Here is a 21,544-nt window from a genome sequence, read left to right as displayed (position 1 = left end):
TGATCCTTTGTCCTATATGCTCTTCAACTTTGTTAGTTTTTTTTTCATCAGAGCGTGACTGGTTAGTCTTGTGCTGGAAACGCGCGTCTGGCGTATTAAATTCTAAACCTGGCACCTTTTGTTAGCTATTATTAGTGTGTTTCTCAGTTCTATATGTTCTCCCATTTTTTTTTGTATTAAAGTTCTATCAGGTAATGTTGTCATGTCAATGTTATATTAAACATCGCCATAAAAGCAGGCGGTTTGGCATGCCACAAAACCAGGTTCAACTCACCATTTCTTTTATCAAAATGTCCTATACCAAGTAAGGACAATCGCCATTCTTATATAATAGTTCGTTTCGGCGCGTGTTACATTTTGATGTTGTGTGTCTGTTGTGTCGTTGTTCTCCTCTTATATTCCCCTCAGCTTTAGTTTGTAACCCGGATTTGTTTTATTTTTGCTCAATCGATTTATGAATTTCGAACAGCGGTATACTACTGTTGCCTTTATCCATGCAAGCTTAAGTTAAATAAGTCCTAAATATAGAAACCATAGTTATAATCCTTAATAAATTCTTATTTATTTTTAAACTCGTATATATCGAAGAGACCAGCTGTCTTAACGTTACACTCTGATTTTCTGGAAGTTTTAGCTTTGACCTTTGGTCAAATTTAACGACGACATCAATATTTTGAGGCTAGTTCTTTCCTTTCCAATGATGTTAAATACAGCCGTGTGTTATTCCGTTTACTCACATCGATAAAAATCGTTGGTTCGGGCTCCATTCTTATGTTACAAGTTCATAAACTCATGATAAATGCCAATATTTGAAGCTTTGTATTTGCATCAGACGCTTGATTAAAAAGGTTAAAAAGGCCAGATAAAGTACACCAGCGCCGACGTGTCTTTCTGGTTCAGTTATCATTTCATTTAGTATCCGCTCGAATAGAATATCTTCCCACTTAATTGGCAAAATGATCTCGTGTTTACGTCTTAATCAATAATCAATGTTACAAAATTAGCATTGTATATTGTTGATATAGATTATCCATGATACTTTCTATTTGCTACATATAACACAACAATCAAAGGAAACAGTAGTCCTTGAATACTCTGACTTGGGCTGTGGGACATAAGAGCTCGAATATTAGATGGGTAACTATAAAAATGGGGAAACGTACAAATGTACATAAATGCAAAGATAAACAAAATGAAAAAGGGCCGATTTACCTAGATCCAATGATGTCTGTCGGCAGAGAGGCCCAACGAAATAGTGCATCAATGGATGGAAAAATATCAACCTTTTGATATGGGACGAGTTCTGACGTCACACTGACACACCTCGTCTCGAACTTAGGAAATAGATGTTAGTAATTGTTCTTACCACATTGTAGAATATCCCAATGCCATACTGATGATTTACATGAGAGAGATTCGTTTCCAGCAAGTACAAATCCTGCATCACATGCAAAATGTGCCGTTAAGCCATCATTACTTCTTGCTACTGTTACAGAACCATTTTTTAGACTGTCGATTGGAATACACTGAGCTGTTGTTTAATAAAAAAAAATACAAAATAGATGAATGATGGTAAATGTTTCTTTCTCCCTTCGTTGGTCTTGTTTTCAAATGTCAAAAGAAATTGCTAAACTGGGGGAGGCATATCGATATATGGGCTGTATCGTATAAAAATCAATTTAGTGCATTAGAAATTTATTGAATATGTTATTTTTCTCGGACTAACAAATCTCTACAACAAGTCTGCAACTGCTAGAAAATTGATAAGTTATCAATGGTACAAAACAGACAAGCTTTTGTATTTGAGTTTTCTTAAATGAATCAATGTATAAAGCCGTGTTCACATTGACCTATACTTGGTGGTGTTGTGTTAGTATAACTCACACAAAAACTAAACAAAAGTACGCTTCCATTGATAACAATGTTAACATATAGTTTAACTCATGTTTTGTCTACATGCAGTCGATAATAAAGGTAGAGGTTGTGTGGGTTAAGTGTACACACAACTCAACATTCAGAACATTTCCTTTTCTTCATCTGTAAGCACGCTGATGTAAAATACGTTTTCTGATACGTAATCAAGACATATTTAATATCTTAAAACTCCTGCAAATTATCAAAATGGTTTTTATAAAGGAGCAACCTCTTAACTTCAAAAAATGAAGAGGTTGGAAGTTGGGTTATTGTCAGAATTCTTTTCGAACAAGTTGTATAGATGTGAGCAAATCTTATGTACAGGTAATTAAACAAGTTGTGTAGATGTGAACAAATCTTATGTACAGGTAATTATTTAAAGGTGTATAGATGTGAACACATCTGATGTACAGGTAATTAAACAAGGTGTATAGATGTGAACAAATCTTGTGTACAGGTAATTAAACAAAGCTAAGTGTATAGATGTGAACAAATATAACGTGAATAGTACATTAAACTAATTGTATAAATGTAAACATGTTTACTATACATAGCGTTTGGTGTGAGAATGGTCTAACACATCTACATGTATATGTTCAGTAGATTGATTTGTAGCAGCTCGTATTGTATTGTATAGACAAACGTCGAGTCTTGAGTAAAAATTCTAATTCTGGTATCAATGATGAATTCAAACGCATGAGGGCATACGATAACGTGTCGATCCTTTGATGAATTTTAATCTAAGCAATTCAAATATGTAATAAAGAAATCAGTGGTGGATCCAAAAATTTTCATAAATGGGGGCCCACTGACTGACCTAAGAGGGGACCAGCTCTAGTCACGCTTCAATGAATCCCTATATAAGCAACCAATTTTTTTCCCCAAAAGGCGGGGGCACGGGCCCCCCTTAATCCGCCTCTGAAAATACCTTTATGTGATACTTTCAGAGATATAAGGGGTCAACACTTCAAACAGTTTTGGAGATTTCTATCCTTTTGATAGACACACCGATTTTTTTTTATTATTTCAATAGATAAACCAAAGGCCCATATTAAATGAACCAAAATACAAATCTGTTTTACATAAAAATGCTCTTAATATTTACAACAGTCTTGTGAACCAATTTACTTTTAACAAAGTTTCAGGATTTAAGAAAAACACCTGTAAATTTGCAGAAGGAAATGTTTGTTATCACCTTGCAGGGATTTGAAGTCATGCTATTTTTGATATCGAGACAACACCGAATGCACTGTGTCCACTGTTCTATACAACTCGCTCACCTAGACTGAATGAAATAATTCACTTTTCGAGGGGCCTTGTTCCTTTCGTCATCATTTAAATCTGGAGTTGTTAGATATATAATACAGATATATTGCATCTTTATAGAATTAGTAAAATTAATACACTCGACGGAACATTGAAGTAGGACAAAATATTTTTCTGCTTATTATAGCTAAGTTCACCTTTTAAATGATCTAGCTTATATTTACGCAATAAAATGCAAAAAAGTATGTAAGTTCACGAAGACTGGTTGTATACTTACATACGCAACACGGCTTTCTGTTACAGCATTTGCCTGACTCTTTCCATCCTGAACCAAAACTACTCTCACAAGTGGAATCTTTTGTTTGGCCGCATCTACCTTGTGAGGCTATACATTGACGAGTAAGCTCTAAAAATTTAAGATCTTTTGTTTTAAAATTTCTCTACATCTGCGTCTTTGGAAATTTGAACAGTAATTTATGTGTTATTAAAAGATTAGGTTAAAGGTGGCAAGGGTAACGGGAATACAATTGTTTCTAAAATTGATACTTAAATTAAACTTTATCTTTTGCAATCAAAAGAGATGAAGAAAATTGATTAACTATTTCATTCAAATTTGATAGTGTAAATTCATTATATTCTTTAAATAAATCAAAATGATATAACTCCATTACAAGCATTTAAATGAAAATTATTTGAAATATATTTAGCCTGACAAATATTCGACTGCAATTCTTTGCATTAATTATTTTTAAAAGAGGGGCGAAAGATACCAAAGGGACAGTCCAACTCCTAGATCAAAATTAAAATGATAACGGCATTGAAAATGAACTTAAACATTATGGTTTGCTTTCGTGTGATATATTTACCACATACATATCGTGAATTCAACACAATCAACAATGCACTTGAGCATCGGGTTACATTCATTAGGATCACGTGGTCTTAAGCAGGAACAGCCTTATTTTCTAAAGCATCTGGAAGAAAGCTATTAAACCAATAGTTCCAAATGGTACAGTTGAAATCATCCCTACGTAAATTTTACGGACGCCATCACGTGTTGGTTGACCGTTATGGATTAACCGTTTCACAAATGATATCGGATATGTTTCTAACGTCGTAACTACAATCCCCTATAGCTAATATGACCTACAGAATTACAGAATTATAAAAAAGGATATGTTGTATGATTGCCAATGACACAACTGTCCACAAGAGACCAAAATGACACAGACATTAACAACTATCTTAAGGTCACTGTACGTCAACAATGAGCAAAGGCTATACCGCATAGTCAGCTATAAAAGGTTTCCGATATGACAATGTAAAGCAATTCAAACGAGAAAACTAACAGCTATATTTATATAAAAAAATGAACAAAAAACAATTATGTTACATATAAACAAACGACAACCACTGAATTACTGGCTCCAGACTTGGGACAGGCATATACATAAATTATGTAGATGGACTAAAACATGTTAGCGGGATCCAAATTCCCCTTGACATGGGACAGTGGTATAACAGTAAAACATTAAAACGAAATCAGTGGGAAAAGACTTAACTCATCAGATTGACAAAAATACAAGTGGACGTGGCCGTGTACTTGTACATCTGGACAACAAAAATACACTAGGAACAGATCTGAGAGTTCTTGCAGTTATCTGACAGCTAGTTCAAAGCCACTAACAACTAATAAAAAACATCATGCATCTAAGACTATTTAGACTATTTATCGGATTTGTTTTAACATGAGCAACACGACGGCTGACACATGTGGAGCAAGATCTTCTTACCCTACTGGAGCACCTGAGATCAACCCTAGTTTTTGGTGTGGTTCGTGGTACTAATTCTTTAGTTTTTTATGTTGTGGCATAAGTACTATTGTCTGTTTTTCTTTTTCATTTTTGCCATGGCGTTGTCAGTTTGACTGTCCCTCTGGTATCTTTTGTTCCTCTTTTAAAGCTTTTGGCCGTTTTTTTCTATTCATTAAAAATCTGAATATCAGTTTGTTATTTATATTTACAGTGATCCCTTTTGACAGTTTATTCATTCATATAAATAAAGGCAACAGTAGTATACCGCTGTTTGAAAGTCATAAATCGATTGATCCGGGTTACAAACTAAACCTGACTGGCTATATAAAATGTCGCTTACTTCCTGCATCCGCCTCATGGTATATGATGAGCGCAATCAGAGTGGCGTACAAACAGTTAAACATGGTCCTGGAACATTTACATATTTTATTTAACGTGTAGAATATTTACCTTATAAATATGGCATACAGTATAATATTTACAGTATTAATATGGAATACAGTATAATATTTACATTATTCATATAACATGATTTAGAACATCTACATTTATACATGTAATTAATTGATTAAACAATTTATGTATTCCGATTAAATCACTATTTCTTCGGTGTTGACCTTCTAAATCTGTGAAAATTTCGCTTTTGTTAGAAAATCAAAATTTGTGAACAACATTTAATTAATATAAATCGTCAAATCTTGGCATGTCAAGTTGTTAAAAAACATGATATATTCATTCGGAGATATCGGAGGTTTTGAAATTATATCGTTAAATGTTAGTAACGTCTTGATATAAAAAAAAATGACCAAGCTTTCACTGTGTAAATTGATGTTGTAAGTGTATGTATATGACTTTAAAACAACAACTAGATTTTACCCGATATGATACAGTATGCAACGTCTATATATAAGAAAGTATATGTACACTTACCACGATGTATGAAAGCAAACCTTTGGCTATGAAAATGATGTGGCGTCTCAGATTTAAGATTTTATTCAAATGATATATGGAGGCACATGGTTTGTAACAACGATTTGTAACATATGTTGTTTTGCGTAATTTGTTCATATTCATATGATTTACGAGTTTCTTAATGAGAATATCAACAGGTTGACACGTGTAAAAATAACTTGAAAAATATTAAATAAAAGTACAGAATTTCAAAGTAAATTTAAAAAAAAAGGGAAGTCAGTAAAACCCGACTATACCTATGCCCTACTATATAATCGAACGCATCGAATGAAAGGTATGCAAGTGAAATTTTGCTATAAAAGAGGGACGAAAGATCAAACTCATCATTCTAAAACAAACTGACAACGCCATATTTAAAAATGAAAAGGACAAACAAACAACAGCACACACGACAAAACATAGAAAACTAAAAAATAAACAACACGAACCCCACCAAAAAACTAGGGGTTATCTTATGTGCTCTGGAAGGGTAAGCAAATCCTGCTCCACATGTGGCACCCGTCGTGTTGCTTATGTTATAACAAATCCGGTCAATAGTCTAATTCGGTGGGTCACATTCATGAAAGGGAAGGGGATTGTAGTTACGAAGTAAGGAAAATATCCGATATCATTTGTAAAACGGTTATTCCATAACGGTCAACCAACTCGTGATGGCGTCCAAAAAATTTACGAAGGGATGATTTCAACTTCACCATTTGGAATTTTTGGTTTAATAGCTTCCTTGTGAGCAGAAACCCTCTATCAAGAAAATCATGATAGGAAATGCAAACACGGGAATATCTTATCAATTGGGAGATATATACCCCGTATGCAGGTGCTGCTGAAATGTTTCTACTTAGAAATGGAAAGTTCACAATTGGAAAGCTGAAATCATCTCTTTTGTCGTAAAGATTTGTTTTCAACTGACCCTAATTATCAATTTCTAGATGTAAGTCAAGATATGAGGCCGACTTAACGGTATATGTAGTATCCTTTATCTCTAGCTCGATTGTATAGATACGTTCCAAATAGTCAACAAATTTTGAATTATTTAGTGAAAGAACATCATCTATGTAGCGAAAAGTAGAGTTAAAGGATATTGCTTACTTCTTATTTTTCTTCCTCAGAAGTTCCTGCATGAAGTCAGCCTCATAATAATAAAGAAACAAATCGGCAAGTAGAGGGGCACAGTTTGTTCCCATTGGAATGCCGACAGTCTGTTGAAAAACACGTCCTCCGAACGTAACAAATATGTTGTCAATCAAGAAATCAAGCATCTTGATAATATCAGTTTCAGAGAATTTTTTGTTCGAATCAGAGTGATCCTTTACAAAGTAGGATTTATCCGTTCCTAAGACAAGATACTTGTATCTACGTTGGCCATTCTTTTTTACGAAGCAAAGCAATACCAACTCTTTCAATTTGTCTTTTAGTTTGGAATGTGGAATACTAATGTAAATAGTAGAAAAGTCAAATGTTTTTATACTGTTACAAGATGAAAGAGAGTTAGATTGTATGTACTCTAAAAGATCTTTGGAATTTTTAAGTATCCACATCTGATTCACGTCCCCTCTAGAAAAAACAGTTAAACAAAAACTTTGAAGCCCGTCTTTGATTGCTGATAAAAAAGATGTTAGTAATTTCGAAAGAGGTTTCATGGAGCACTTGGAAGATCCAGCAATATACCGTTGTTTGTAAGGACACTTATGTAGTTTAAGTATCCAATATAGTGATGGCAGATCCAGTTCTTCATCTTTGGTTGAAATTCCAAAGGAACACAGAACAGACCTATGATTATCCAGGATTTCCTCTTTGGTAAGTGTCATGAGGGTATATGTTGAGTTTCCAAGTGAATTGTCAATACCTAATTTGTTTATCAAGCAGTTAATGTAATGAATTTTACTCTCAAAAACGATGTTGTTTGGGGCTTTATCTGCGGGGACAACAACATATTTGTCATGGAGGTAGGATAGGTGTTTTGCAACATTTGGGTCGTTAAAGATTGACGTAGCATGGGCATTGATAGACCCATACAGTTTCCTAATTCTGATTTGTATCAACGACCTCACTGCCTTAATCCATTCGGAAAGAGTGTCTACGTCTTCCTTCTCGCGCTTAGCCCATTGCCTGGCATAATCCTCAACTGAATCCATCAAAATTTTAAAGTTGTATTTCCAATTGATGGATTTAGGCTCACGATATTTTAGACCTTTCGATAACACATTTCGTAGAGAAGTGTTATTAACAATGTTGAGGTCACCGGTAATAACGTGGCCAGCAGGATTATATGTATATTGGGAACTAGCACAAGTGCAATCAGGAGGTTTAGACTTGAAGTCGTCAATATCGAGATCCTGCAAAACGTGTTTGTAATTGAAAATTTTAGTTGCAATAGGTTTGGTATAGGTATAAGAAATGATTGGTACATACTGGTCTTTGAAATAAGGAGGTATTTTCGATTGAACTAATTTATGATGAAGGATATTTCCGAAGTTGACGCCATCGATACCTTTGTTGGCAAAGGAAATATTAAGGAAAGATCTTTTCTCTTTTTCATCTTTGCCAATGCGGACTGGCTTGAAAAGTCTGTGACTTGCAATATCCGAAATTATAGCTGTAATTTTGTATTGGTTTGAATGAGGGTTTGTAACAGTGGATTCCAAACAAAAATTGAACACTGTAAAGGATGTATTCTTCTGACGTTTCAGTCTCGTTAAGGAATCTCGTTCTATAATTATTTTCAAAATATGTGATACAAGTGGAAAATTTCAATTAATTTTAAAATGTTATAATCAAACTAAACTCTGCGAAAAATTGGGTATTTCCAATGAAGTTTTTGAGTAAGGAATTTTTCAAATTTTATTTCCAATGAAATCAGTCCTTTTAGAATTTTTTTTGAGAAAATGGGTGAAGGATACAAAAAGTGATTTTCCAAGAAGCATGTACATCCCACATCATTTTTTTCAAATTTCTTAGATATGTATTTTTTTAATCATTTATAACAAAGAAGTTGAAAAAATATGGAATTTGTACTTAAAACAGAGAAAAATCGCAAAGGAGTAGGTCCGGTAAGGGCCGATTTTGGTCTCAAATTTCAGGTTCATCTAACGAAAGATTTTGAACAATTTTAAAACACTTAAGTGTCTATTTCAACTGATTCGATTAGTTTATTTGAAAGATTTTAACTGATTAAGTCATTAGAACGCTCCGATTCAAGCTTAAATATTTAAAAACTTTCAAATATGCCAAAAAAAACGTCACATTTCAGATAGTTTTTGTCAAAGATGAATGTGGCCGCATCCGTGTTTATCCTCAACCTTTATATATGTTATGTTGTATCATCAAATGCAACTTTTATTTCAATATAATGAATGAACACGACTGAGGCCACATTCATTTAAGACGGAAAACATCTAAAATTTAACTAAAATGCGAAAAATTGTTACGATTTCAGTGATTTCGCATGACTTAATGATGCTAGTACCAGATATACGTGCATTGTACTGTCAAAAGCAGTCCTCATTCATGTAACAGAAGCATTCTACTATCCATACATAGATAAAAGATTACATTTTCACAATTGTGTAAAACTGCTATATTTTGGGGCCAACAAGGGGTCTTACTGAACCTACTCCTTTCATAAATTGACAACATGGTAAATTTGACACAAAAAAGGATCAAATATGATAAAACTTTCTTATATTAACACTTATCTATAGCTTTTTTTAATTCAAATATATTCAGATTGGTCCCCTTCATCCTTATTGAAAGTATGACAAAACGTTTAATTGTTAAATTGTGATTTTGTTCCTGTTAATAACCCGAAAATAGGTACAAATTGATGAAAAATAGGAAAATCATCAAAATTGGGTACTTTCAAAGGGCCATAGCAAAGGCAGAAGTGCACCACCATATGATTTTTTCTTTATCAATTATGTCTTTACAGTCATATAACTGTAAACGTGAATAATCAGTATGAAAAGACAATAACAATCAAAACCAAGGAGTAAACAAAGACTCACAAAGTCCTAGTATTAGTAATGAAGGAGGTTAATGTTAGTAACGTCTTAATACAAAAAAAAATGATCAAGCTTTCATTGTGTAAATTAATGTTGTAAGTGCATGTATATGACTTTAAAACAACAACTAGATTTTACCCGATATGATACAGTATGCAACGTCTATATATAAGAAAATATATGAACACTTACCACGATGTATGAAAGCAAACCTTTGGCTATGAAAATGATGTGGCTTCTCAGATTTTAGATCTTATTCAAATGATATATGGAGGCACATGGTTTGTAACAACGATTTGTAACATGTTGTTTTGCGTAATTTGTTCATATTCATATGATTTACGAGTTTCTTAATGAGAATTACAACAGGTTGACACGTGTAAAAATAACTTGAAAAATATCAAATAAAGTACAGAATTTCCAAGTAAATTAAAAAGGGGGAAGTCAGAAAAACCCGACTATACCTATGCCCTACTATATCAACGAACGCAACAAATGAAAGGTATGCAAGTGAAATTTTGCTGTAAAGGATGTATTCTTCTGACGTTTCAGTCTCGTTGAGGAATCTCGTTCTATAATTATTTCTAAAATATGTGATAAAAGTGGAAAATTTCAATGAATTTTAAAATGTTATAATCAAACTAAACTCTGTGAAAAATTGGGTATTTCCAATGACAGTTTTTGAGTAATCAATTTGTAAAATTTTATTTCCAATAAAGTCTTTTAGATTCTTTTTTGAGGAAATGGGTGAGGGATACAAAAAATGATTTTTCCAGAAACATGTACATCCCACATCCCCTTTTCTTTTCAAATTTCTTAGTTATGTATTTTTTCAATCATTTATAACAAAGGAGTTGAAAAATAAGGAATATGTACTTAAAACAGAGAAAAATCACAAAGGAGTAGGTCCGGTAAGGGCCGATTTTGGTCTCAAATTTCAGGTTCATCTAACGAAAGATTTTGAACAATTTTAAAACACTTAAGTGTCTATTTCAACTGATTCGATTAGTTTATGTGAAAGATTTTAACTGATTTAGTCATTAAAAAGCTCCGATTCAAGCTTTAATATTTAAAAACTTTCAAATATGCCAAAAAATGTCACTTTTCAGATAGTTTTTGTCAAAGATGAATGTGGCCGCATCCGTGTTTATCCTCAACCTTTATATATGTTATGTTTTATCATCAAATATAACTTTTATTTCAATATAATGAATGAACACGACTGAGGCCACTTACATTTAAGACGGAAAACATCTAAAATTTAACTAAAATGCTAAAAATTGTGACGATTTCAGTGATTTAGCATGATTTAATGATGCTAGTACCCGATATACGTGCATTGTATTGTCAAAAACAGTCCTCATTTATGTAGCAGAAGTATTCTACTATCCAATGATTAGATAAAAGATTACATTCTCACAATTGTGTCAAACTGCTATATTTTGGGGCCAACAAGGGGTCTGACTGAACCTACTCCTTTCAAAAATTGACAACATGGTAAATTTGATACAAAAAAAGGATCAAAATATGATAAAACGTTCTTATATTAACACTTATCTATAGTTTTGTTTTAATTCAAATTTCTTCAGATTGGTCTCCTTCATCCTTAATGAAAGGATGACAAAAAGTTTAATTGTTGAATTGTGATTTTGTTCCTGATAATAGCCAAAAAATAGGTACAAATTGATGAAAAATGGGAAAATCATCAAAATTGGGTACTTTCAAAGGGCCATAGCTAAAACAGAATTACACCACCATATGATTTTTCTTTATCAATTATTTTTTTACAGTCATATAACTGTAAACGTGAATAATCAGTATGAAAAGACAATAACAATCAAAACCAAGGAGTAAACAAAGACTCACAAAATCCTAGTATTAGTTATGAAGGAGGTTAATGTTAGTAACGTCTTAATATCAATAAAAAAATGATAAAGCTTTCACTGTGTAAATTAATGTTGTAAGTGTATGTATATGACTTTAAAACAACAACTAGATTTTACCCGATATGATACAGTATGCAACGTCTATATATAAGAAAGTATATGAACACTTACCACGATGTATGAAAGCAAACCTTTGGCTATGAAAATGATGTGGCGTCTCAGATTATAGATCTTATTCAAATGATATATGGAGGCACATGGTTTGTAACAACGATTTGTAGCATGTTGTTTTGCGTAATTTGTTCATATTCATATGATTTACGAGTTTCTTAATGAGAATATCAACAGGTTGACACGTGTAAAAATAACTTGAAAAATATCAAATAAAGTACAAAATTTCTAAGGAAATTAAAAAAAAAAAGGGAATTCAGAAAAACACGAATATACCTATGCCCTACTATATCAACGAACGCAACGAAGGAAAGGTATGCAAGTGAAATTATGCTGTAAAGGATGTATTCTTCTGACGTTTCAGTCTGGTTGAAATCTCGTTCTAGAATTATTTCCAAAATATGTGATAAAAGTGGAAAATTTCAACGAATTTTAAAATTTTATAATCAAACTAAACTCTGTGAAAAATTGGGTATTTCCAATGACAATGTTTGTGAGTAATCAATTTGTAAAATTTTATTTCCAATGAAGTCAGTCTTTTAAATTTGTTTTTGAGAAAATGGGTGAGGGATACAAAAAATGATTTTTCCAGAAACATGTACATCCCACATCCCTTTTTCTTTTTAAATTTCTTAGATATGTATTTTTTTCAATTATTTATAACAAAGAAGTTGAAAAAATATGGAAACTGTACTTAAAACAGAGAAAAATAACAAAATTAAAAAACTGCCAACATGGTAAATTTGACACAAAAAAGGATCAAAATATGATAAAACTTTCTTATATTAACACTAACCTATATTTTTAAATTCAAATTTATTCAGATTGCTCCCCTTCATCCTTATTGAAAGTATGAAAAAAAGTTTAATTGTGGAATTGTGATTTTTTTCCTGATAATAGCCAAAAAATAGGTACAAATTGAGGAAAATTGGGTAAATCATCAAAATATGGTACTTTCAAAGGGCCGTAGCAAAAGCAGAAGTGCGCCACCATATGATTTTTTTCCTCACCAATTATTTTTTTACAGTCATATAAACCCAAAAATCAGGTTTAGAAAAAAAGTTTAATTCTAGAAATATTTGGCTCCTCAGAGGTGTACATCCTTAAGTCACATCCAGTTATTTCTTAATCAAGAAAAAATACCTGTGCACATAAAGGATATATCAGAGACATCAGAGACACAAAAATAATCATAAAATGTAAACAAATCATGAGATGAAAATCAATTCTGGTTTGGTTCGTCAGTGATTATTATACAAATAATAAATCTAAGGAAAGTATATGATATTCTTCAATTTTGCCTATATGTGTCGTTTGTTTTTTGGATTATATATTGCAAGACATTTTAGATAAGTGTCCTTGCTTAGAACAATATATTGCAAGACCTTGCAATTGTGTGTCCTTGTTTGGGAAAATATACTGCAAGATCTTGCAAATTTGTGTCCTTATTTGGGAAAAATATATTGCAAAATCTCGAAAATGTGTGTTTTTTGTTTTGGGAAAATATAAAAATTGTTCCTTTTTTAAATATACATGGGGAAATTAAAGGTATGAATGCCTAGTTTTGTGTACACTTAACCTACACACGGCATTCATCGACTATCGACTGCATGTAGACAAAACATAAATATTTCAAGATCTCGAAAATGTGTGTCTTTAGTTTGGGAAAAGATATTGCAAGATCTTAAAAGTGTGTGTCCATATTTGGGAAATATATTGCAAGATCTCAAAAATGTGTGTCTTTGTTTAGGGAAAATATATTGCAAGATCTTGCAAATGTGTGTCTTTATTTTTGGCAAATATACTGCAAGATCTTACAAATGAGTGTTTTTTGTTTTGGGAAAATATATTGCAAGATCTCGAAAATGTGTGTCTTTGGTTTTGGAAAATATATTTCATGATCTTGTAAGTGTGTGTCCTTATTTGGGAAAATATATTGCAAGATCTCGAAAATGTGTGTCCTTATTTGGGAAAATATATTGCAAGATCTCGAAAATGTGTGTCTTTGTTTTGGAAAAATATATTGCAAGATCTTGCAAATGTGTGTTTGTTTTTGGCAAATATACTGCAAGATCTTGCAAATATGTGTCTTTGTTTTGGGGAAAATATATTGCAAGATCTTGAAAAGGTGTGTTTTTTGTTTTGGGAAAATATATTGCAAGATCTCGAAAATGTGTGTCTTTGTTTTGGGAAAATATACTGCAAGATCTTGCAAATATGTGTCTTTGTTTTGGGAAAATATATTGCAAGATCTCGAAAAGGTGTGGTTTTTGATTTGGGAAAATATATTGCAAGATCTCGAAAATGTGTGTCTTTGTTTTGGGAAAATATGTTGCAAGACCTTGCAAGTGTGTGTCCTTATTTGCGAAAACATATTGCAAGATCTCGAAAATGCGTGTTTTTGTTTAGGGAAAATATATTGCAAGATCTCGAAAATGGGTATCTTTGTTTTGGGAGAATATATTGCAAGATCTTGCAAATGTGTGTTTTTTGTTTAGGGAAAAGTTGAACAACATCGAGGACCAAAAGTTCAAAACAATTGTGCCAAAAACGGCCAGGGTTTTCTGTTAGGTACCAGAACATCCCTGTTTTTTAGAATAATTTATACTTTTGCAAACAGTAAATTTTATAAAATGACTATACAAAAGATACACATGATAAAACTAAAGTATTAACTAATTACAGGAAACAACCGAAATACATTACATAACCCGACAAATAGCAGCACAAAAAATAGACACATCCGAATAAGTTAAAACCTCAACGCCAAGTGACGTCATATTTGAAATTGTAAAAAATGACAAAAAAATGACGTCATTTGATTACGGGTTAATAAGGCTACGTAAAGTGGTTTTTATAACAAATAAATATATCAAGTTTAGACAATATTTCTGTAAAGAACTTTATTAATAAGTGACATAAGTATCAATTTTATATAAACATCTTTTTTTTTAAATATGCATGGGAAAATTTAAGTTCTGAATGCCTAGTTTTGTGTACACTTAACCTACACAAGGCCTACATCGACTATCAACTGCATTTAGACAAAACATGATTTAAACTACATGTAAACATTGAGTTTTATCAATAGGAACGTAATTATGTTTAGTTCATGTGTGAGTTACACTAACACAACACCGAGTTTAGGTCAATGTGGACACGGCCTATGTTTATGACTTTAAAACAACAACTAGATTGTACCCGATATGATACAGTATGCAACGTCTATATATAGGAAAGTATATGAACGAGTCTAAATTGAAAACTAAGTTCAAACCTTTTGATTGCGTTGGATAAAAACCACAATTTTTATACGTGTGCATGTAAAACAAATTTCGTTGTAGAAGGGTGTAAAACAGCACAAACAACATTTTCCAAAAGACCAAAAGAGTGAAAAAGTATATTTAAACAAAACGCATTTGACTAACAGGTCGAACAACTAATGTTCTTTAACACTGCTGACTGCCATTGGCGATTGCCAAATAAAATTGATCACAAGATGTAACAAAATGGATCTTAATATAAATTTAATACTAAACAGATTTTTTTTTTTTTTTAAATATAAATAGTATATGTACACTTACCACGATGTATGAAAGCAAACCTTTGGCTATGAAAATGATGCGGCGTCTAAGATTTTAGATCTTATGCAAATGATATATGGATGCACATGGTTTGTAACAACGATTTGTAACATATGTTGGTTTGCGTAATTTGTTCATATTCATATGATTTACGAGTTTCTTAATGACAATATCAACAGGTTGACACGTGTAAAAATAACTTGAAAAATATCAAATAAAGTACAGAATTTCCAAGTAAATTAAAAAAGAGGGAAGTCAGTAAAACCCGACTATACCTATGCCCTACTATATCAACGAACGCAACAAATGAAAGGTATGCAAGTGAAATTATGCTGTAAAGGATGTATTCTTCTGACGTTTCAGTCTGGTTGAAATCTCGTTCTAGAATTATTTCTAAAATATGTGATAAAAGTGGAAAATTTCAATGAATTTTAAAATGTAATAATCAAACTAAACTCTGTGAAAAATTGGGTATTTCCAAGGAATTTTTCAAATTTTATTTCCAATGGAGTCAGTCTTTGTAGAATTTTTTTTGAGAAAATGGGTGAGGGATACAAACAGTGATTTTCCCAGAAACATGTACATCCCACATCCCTTTTTTTCAAATTTCTTAGATATGTATTTTTTCAATCATTTATAACAAAGAAGTTGAAAAAATATGGAATTTGTACTTAAAACAGAGAAAAATCACAAAGGAGTAGGTCCGGTAAGGGCCGATTTTGGCCTCAAATTTCTGGTTCATCTAATGAAAGAGTTTGAACACTTTTAAAACACTTAAGTGTCTATTTCAACTGATTCGATTAGTTTATGTGAAAGATTTTAACTGATTTACTCATTAAAAACGCTCCGATTCAAGCTTAAATATTAAAAATCTTTCAAATATGCCAAAAAACGCTACTATTCAGATAGTTTTTGTCAAAAATGAATGTGGCCGCATCCGTGTTCATCCTCAAACTTTATATATGTTATGTTTTATCATCAAATGCAACTTATATTTCAATATAATGAATGAACACGACTGCTGCCACTTTCATTTAAGACGGAAAACATCTAAAATTTAACTAAAATGCTAAAATTGTGAAGATTTCAGTGATTTAGCATGACTTAATAATGCTAATACCTTATATACGTGCATTGTATTGTCAAAAACAGTCCTCATTTATGTAGCAGAAGCATTCTATTTTCCAATAAAAAGCTAAACGATTACATTTTCACAATTGTGTAAAACTGCTATATTTTGGGGCCAAAAAAGGGTCTTACTGAACCTACTCCTTTAAAAAAAATTGACAACATGGTAAATTTGACAAAACAAAGGATCAAAATATGATAAAACTTTCTTATATTAACACTAACCTATATTTTTAAATTCAAATTTATTCAGATTGCTCCCCTTCATCCTTATTGAAAGTATGAAAAAAAGTTTAATTGTGGAATTGTGATTGTTTTCCTGATAATAGACCCAAAATAGGTGAAAAATTATGAAAAATGGAAAATCATCAAAATTGGGTACTTTCAAAGGGCCATAGCAAAAGCAGAAGTGCATCACCATATGATTTTTTTCTTTAACAATTATTTTTGTACATTCATATAAACCCAAAAATCAGGTTTAGAAAAAAAGTTTAATTCTAGAATTTTTTTGCTCCTCAGAGGTGTACATCCTTAAGTCACATCCAGTTATTTCTTAATCAAGAAAAATATTTGTGTACATGTAGAACATATCAGAGACACCAGAGACACATAAATAATCATTAATGTAAACAAATGATAACGTTCGAAGAGATGAAAATCAATTCTGGTTTGGTTCTGCAGTGATTATTATACAAATAATAACTCTATGAAAAGTAAATGACATTCTTCTATTTTGCTTATATGTGTCGTTTGTTTTTGGATCATATATTGCAAGACTTTTTAAATAAGTGTCCTTGCTTGTGTGTCCTTGCTTATGACAATATATTGCAAGACCTTGCAGTTGTGTGTCCTTGTTTGGGAAAATATATCGGAAGATCTTGCAAATTTGTGTCCTTATTTTGGAAAATATATTGCAAGATCTCGAAAATATGTGTTTTTTTGTTTTGGGAAATTAGTATGGCGTTCATTATCACTGAACTAGTATATATTTGTTTAGGGGCCAGCTGAAGGACGCCTCCAGGTGCGGGAATTTCTCGCTAAATTGAAGACCTGTTGGTGACCTTCTGCTGTTGTTTTTTTTATGGTCGGGTTGTTATCTCTTTGGCACATTCCCCATTTCAATTCTCAACTTTGTTTTTTTGTTTTGGGAAAATATATTGCAAGATCTCGAAAATGTTTTTTTTTTTTTTTATTTTTTTTATTTTTTAAATAATATCTTTATTGCACTGTTCTTTGCTCTTGTGACAAATTACTCGACCTACAGCAGTTGGCCGAATATCCCTGTGTATTAGTCACTGGATCACCAGGGAATTTATTCTGTGAATTCATATTGATATATAGTTTGTTAGTTTTACAGTTCATGGTTTTTACATACATTTTGCAAAATATATTGTTTCATGATTACAGAAAGTGTACAGTATTGTCCGGTTCTGTTTCTAAAGATTAAAACTTTATGATCATTGACCTTAACCTTATTGATGAAAACCGTTAAAGCTGGTTAATCAATTGTCCAGATTAATTGATACGTTTTATTGATTCTCACGAACAACTTAAACTTACGTTGAAAATTATATGTGGTAAGTCTCGACATTGTAATTGAAAATCATTTGATTAAGTGTGCATAAATGTGTTTGAGACAAAATTCTGTACATTTTTACGAAGCATGCTGTTTTTTGGTTTATTACCACGTGTTCAAATTTATTTATTGTGTCTGTTTGGTTCACGAATCAATGTAAATATAACGGAATTTGACGAAACTGTCATCAAAGTGAGAGAGTTAGCGCTATAAAACCAGGTTTAATCCACCATTTTCTACATTTGAAAATGCCTGTACCAAGTCAGGAATATGACAGTTCTTGTCCTTTCGTTTTTGATGCGTTTTGTTTTTTTTATTTTGCCATGTGATTATGGACTTTTCGAATTGATTTTCAGTATTTTTGTGATCTTACTTTTTCAGATATATTGTCAACTTTTGCTAAAACAATTTTATACATGAAAATATATTATAGCCAGCTATCCATATGTATCTTTTTACATCATTTAAAAATTTGCTGTTTTTAGCATTAATATATTTGTTAATTTTGTATGTGTTTAAAAATTCATTTCTGAAAACTGCATAAGCGTCTATTCCCTTTGTTTATAATTTGATATATGAGTACTTTTATGAATTGAATATGTTAAGACAGTTAGGAAGAGATTTATATCATTATACATGTGATCATGTATTTTATAGCCCAGTACTAAAGTTTTAAAATTAAAAATATGTGACCCAATTTTGATTTTGCTAAAAAGAACATATATTTTCTTCCAAAATTCATGAACGAATTGACATTTGAGAAAAAAGTGTTCGTAATCTTCAGTCAAGTTACACAATTCACACATACTTGTTTCTTGTATGTGTCATTGTAGTAATAAGTATTTACATGGAAGGATGTAATGGAGTAATTTCCATCTTAATATTTTATAATTGTTATTAATCAAATAGGTAAAAGCAAATTGTAACACATTATTTATTGGAGTGATTGATTCTTGATTGAAGATGTTTTTCCATTTGGAGAATCCTATTGGTTTCTCATCATGTTTGTTATTTAAATGGTTATATATATCTTTGGATGACATATTTTCAATTAATTCTGTTTTTTTGTTAACAGTCAAGAACAAGTTTAATTTTGTTTTTACAAAAGTTTTCAAATATTTGTCAGATTTTAATGTACTAACCCATTCTTTCGGAATGTAATTTTTCAATTTTAAAATTTCAAAGATCCAATTAGTTTTTGAGGTTAGTTTCTCCAATATAACTTTTTGTGATTTGCCCTTTTTTATCAATTATATCATTAATGAAAATAATACCATCTTTTATCCAATTTAGGTAAACTAAACATTTTCCTTTAAATTTTATATTTTTATTACCCCACAACATTTGCTGCCTAATATTTCTAAAATTTATGATTGGTGTATTACTTGTTGGTGTAATATTTGCTTTGTACCAACTCTTTAAGATGTTCAAGTAAATAAGGGTAGTACATTACTTAAATTAGGTAATGATTTTATGTTGTCTGGCATCATATGAAATATAAGGTTGGTATTACCAAATTTATTGAAATAATATGTTGAAATGACTTTCCAATTAGCAAATTCCGCTGCCGTTAATCGTTTAACCCATGAAATTTGTAATGCATTTAAGAAGTGATCCCTGTCTGTCTTTTTCGGACCTCCATTTGTGTAATCTTTGGTAAGTGTTGAACGTTTTAACTTTTCTTGTTTATTATTTTATATAAAGTTGTATATAAGTTTTTTAAAATCTTTATGTACATTTGGGGTATTAAAACAACCGAAGCTAAAAAAAAAAAGATGAGGTAAAATAAGCGACTTAACAACTGTTATTCGACCTATCATTGTTAAATTTCTTTTTTCCCAATCAGGTATTAATTGTTTTGAATGTCTCATTGTTTTTTCAATAATTAATTTGTCATATTCACTTTTATTCAATCCAAAGTAGACACCTAAACTTTTAATTGGTTCTTTGCTCCAGTGTATAGTTTCAATTTTTTCTTTACAATGTTTAAGCCTACCTAACCGTATACCTTCTGTTATAGATTTATTCAGTTTTAAACCAGAAAGTGTTCCAAATATTTCTATTGGTTCAATGCTTGGTGTATTTCATTTTTTGAACTGAGAAAGAGTGTCGTGTCATCAGCCAAATGGGAAATTTTTAAACTATGCGTTTTTTCATCAAGTTTAGTTTGAAACCCTTTAATATTTGAATTGGTCTTACTCTACATGCCAGGATTTCAACTGCTGTTACAAACATAAGAGAACTTAACGGACATCCTTGTTTTATACCACGGTGAAGACTATAGGTTTCTGAGATCCAGCGGTTATTAGACAGGCATCCTTTAGTATCATTATATAACGTTTTACCCATTTTAAGAAGGAATGTGGTATTCCAAATTTTAGTTGAGATTCATACATGAAGGGCCATTCTAAAGAATCAAAGGCTTTGGTAAAGTCTATGAACAATAACACCCCATCTATATTAAATTTTTCTGAGTAGTCTATCATATCTTGAATCTGGCGAATGATAAAACCTATGTACCGATTTTTTATATATCCATTCTGATCACTATGAATAATTTTGGACAACACCACCTTTAATCTTTGCACTAAGACGTAGGTCATAAGCTTAGTGTCTACATGTAATAAAGTGATTGGCCTTTAGTTATCTAATAATAATAATAGATCATTTTTTTTTATATAGTAAGGAGATAACACCTATTTTTTGGAGAGTTGTCATTTCTTCTTTTTTCCTGACATGTATTTAATACTTTCACTGCAGATTCTTTTAGGTATGACCAAAATGTACGATAAAATTCTACACTAAGACCATCTAGTCCAGGGCATTTTTTTAGTTTCATATTAGATATAGCATTTCTGCATTCTTCTAATGTTAGGTTGCCGCCCAATACTTCACTATCATTATTGGATAGTGAGTGATCTATCTTTGTTTGACTTATATAATTTTTTTATTTCTGAAGGGTCCGGTTTAGTACTTTTATACAAATTTTGGTAGTAGCTTTCCCCAAGAATAAGAATATCTGATGCGTCTGTAACGATATTACCTTGGTCATTTCTAAGGTCGGAAATAGTTTTCTTGGTTTGTCTTTATTTTTCAAGACCCAAAATATATTTTGTGTTTTTTTCCCCTCCTTCTGCACATCTGAGTCGGGGTCTGATTTGTGCACCCCTAGTTTCTTTTATATATCAATTTTGTTAATTGTTTTCTACATTATTTATTTTTATTCTAAAATGTT

The 21,544-nt window shown here is 31.5% G+C and overlaps 1 long non-coding RNA gene across 1 annotated transcript; it reads right to left on the bottom strand.

Moving 5' to 3' along the window:
• Nucleotides 1-1,372: 1,372 nt before the first annotated feature.
• LOC143084353 (uncharacterized) lies at nt 1,373-6,017 on the bottom strand. The gene is made up of 4 exons (XR_012981021.1): nt 5,925-6,017; nt 5,335-5,402; nt 3,458-3,586; nt 1,373-1,531 (listed from the first exon to the last, which is right to left on the bottom strand). It is a non-coding gene; the product is annotated as an uncharacterized LOC143084353 (long non-coding RNA).
• Between the last annotated feature and the right edge of the window lie 15,527 nt (nt 6,018-21,544).

This window comes from Mytilus galloprovincialis, chromosome 7, assembly GCF_965363235.1.
Source record: "Mytilus galloprovincialis chromosome 7, xbMytGall1.hap1.1, whole genome shotgun sequence".
Lineage (NCBI taxonomy): Eukaryota > Metazoa > Mollusca > Bivalvia > Mytilida > Mytilidae > Mytilus > Mytilus galloprovincialis.
The sequence above is the reverse complement of the archived record's forward strand: the minus strand, read 5'-3'. Positions and strand labels throughout refer to the sequence as shown.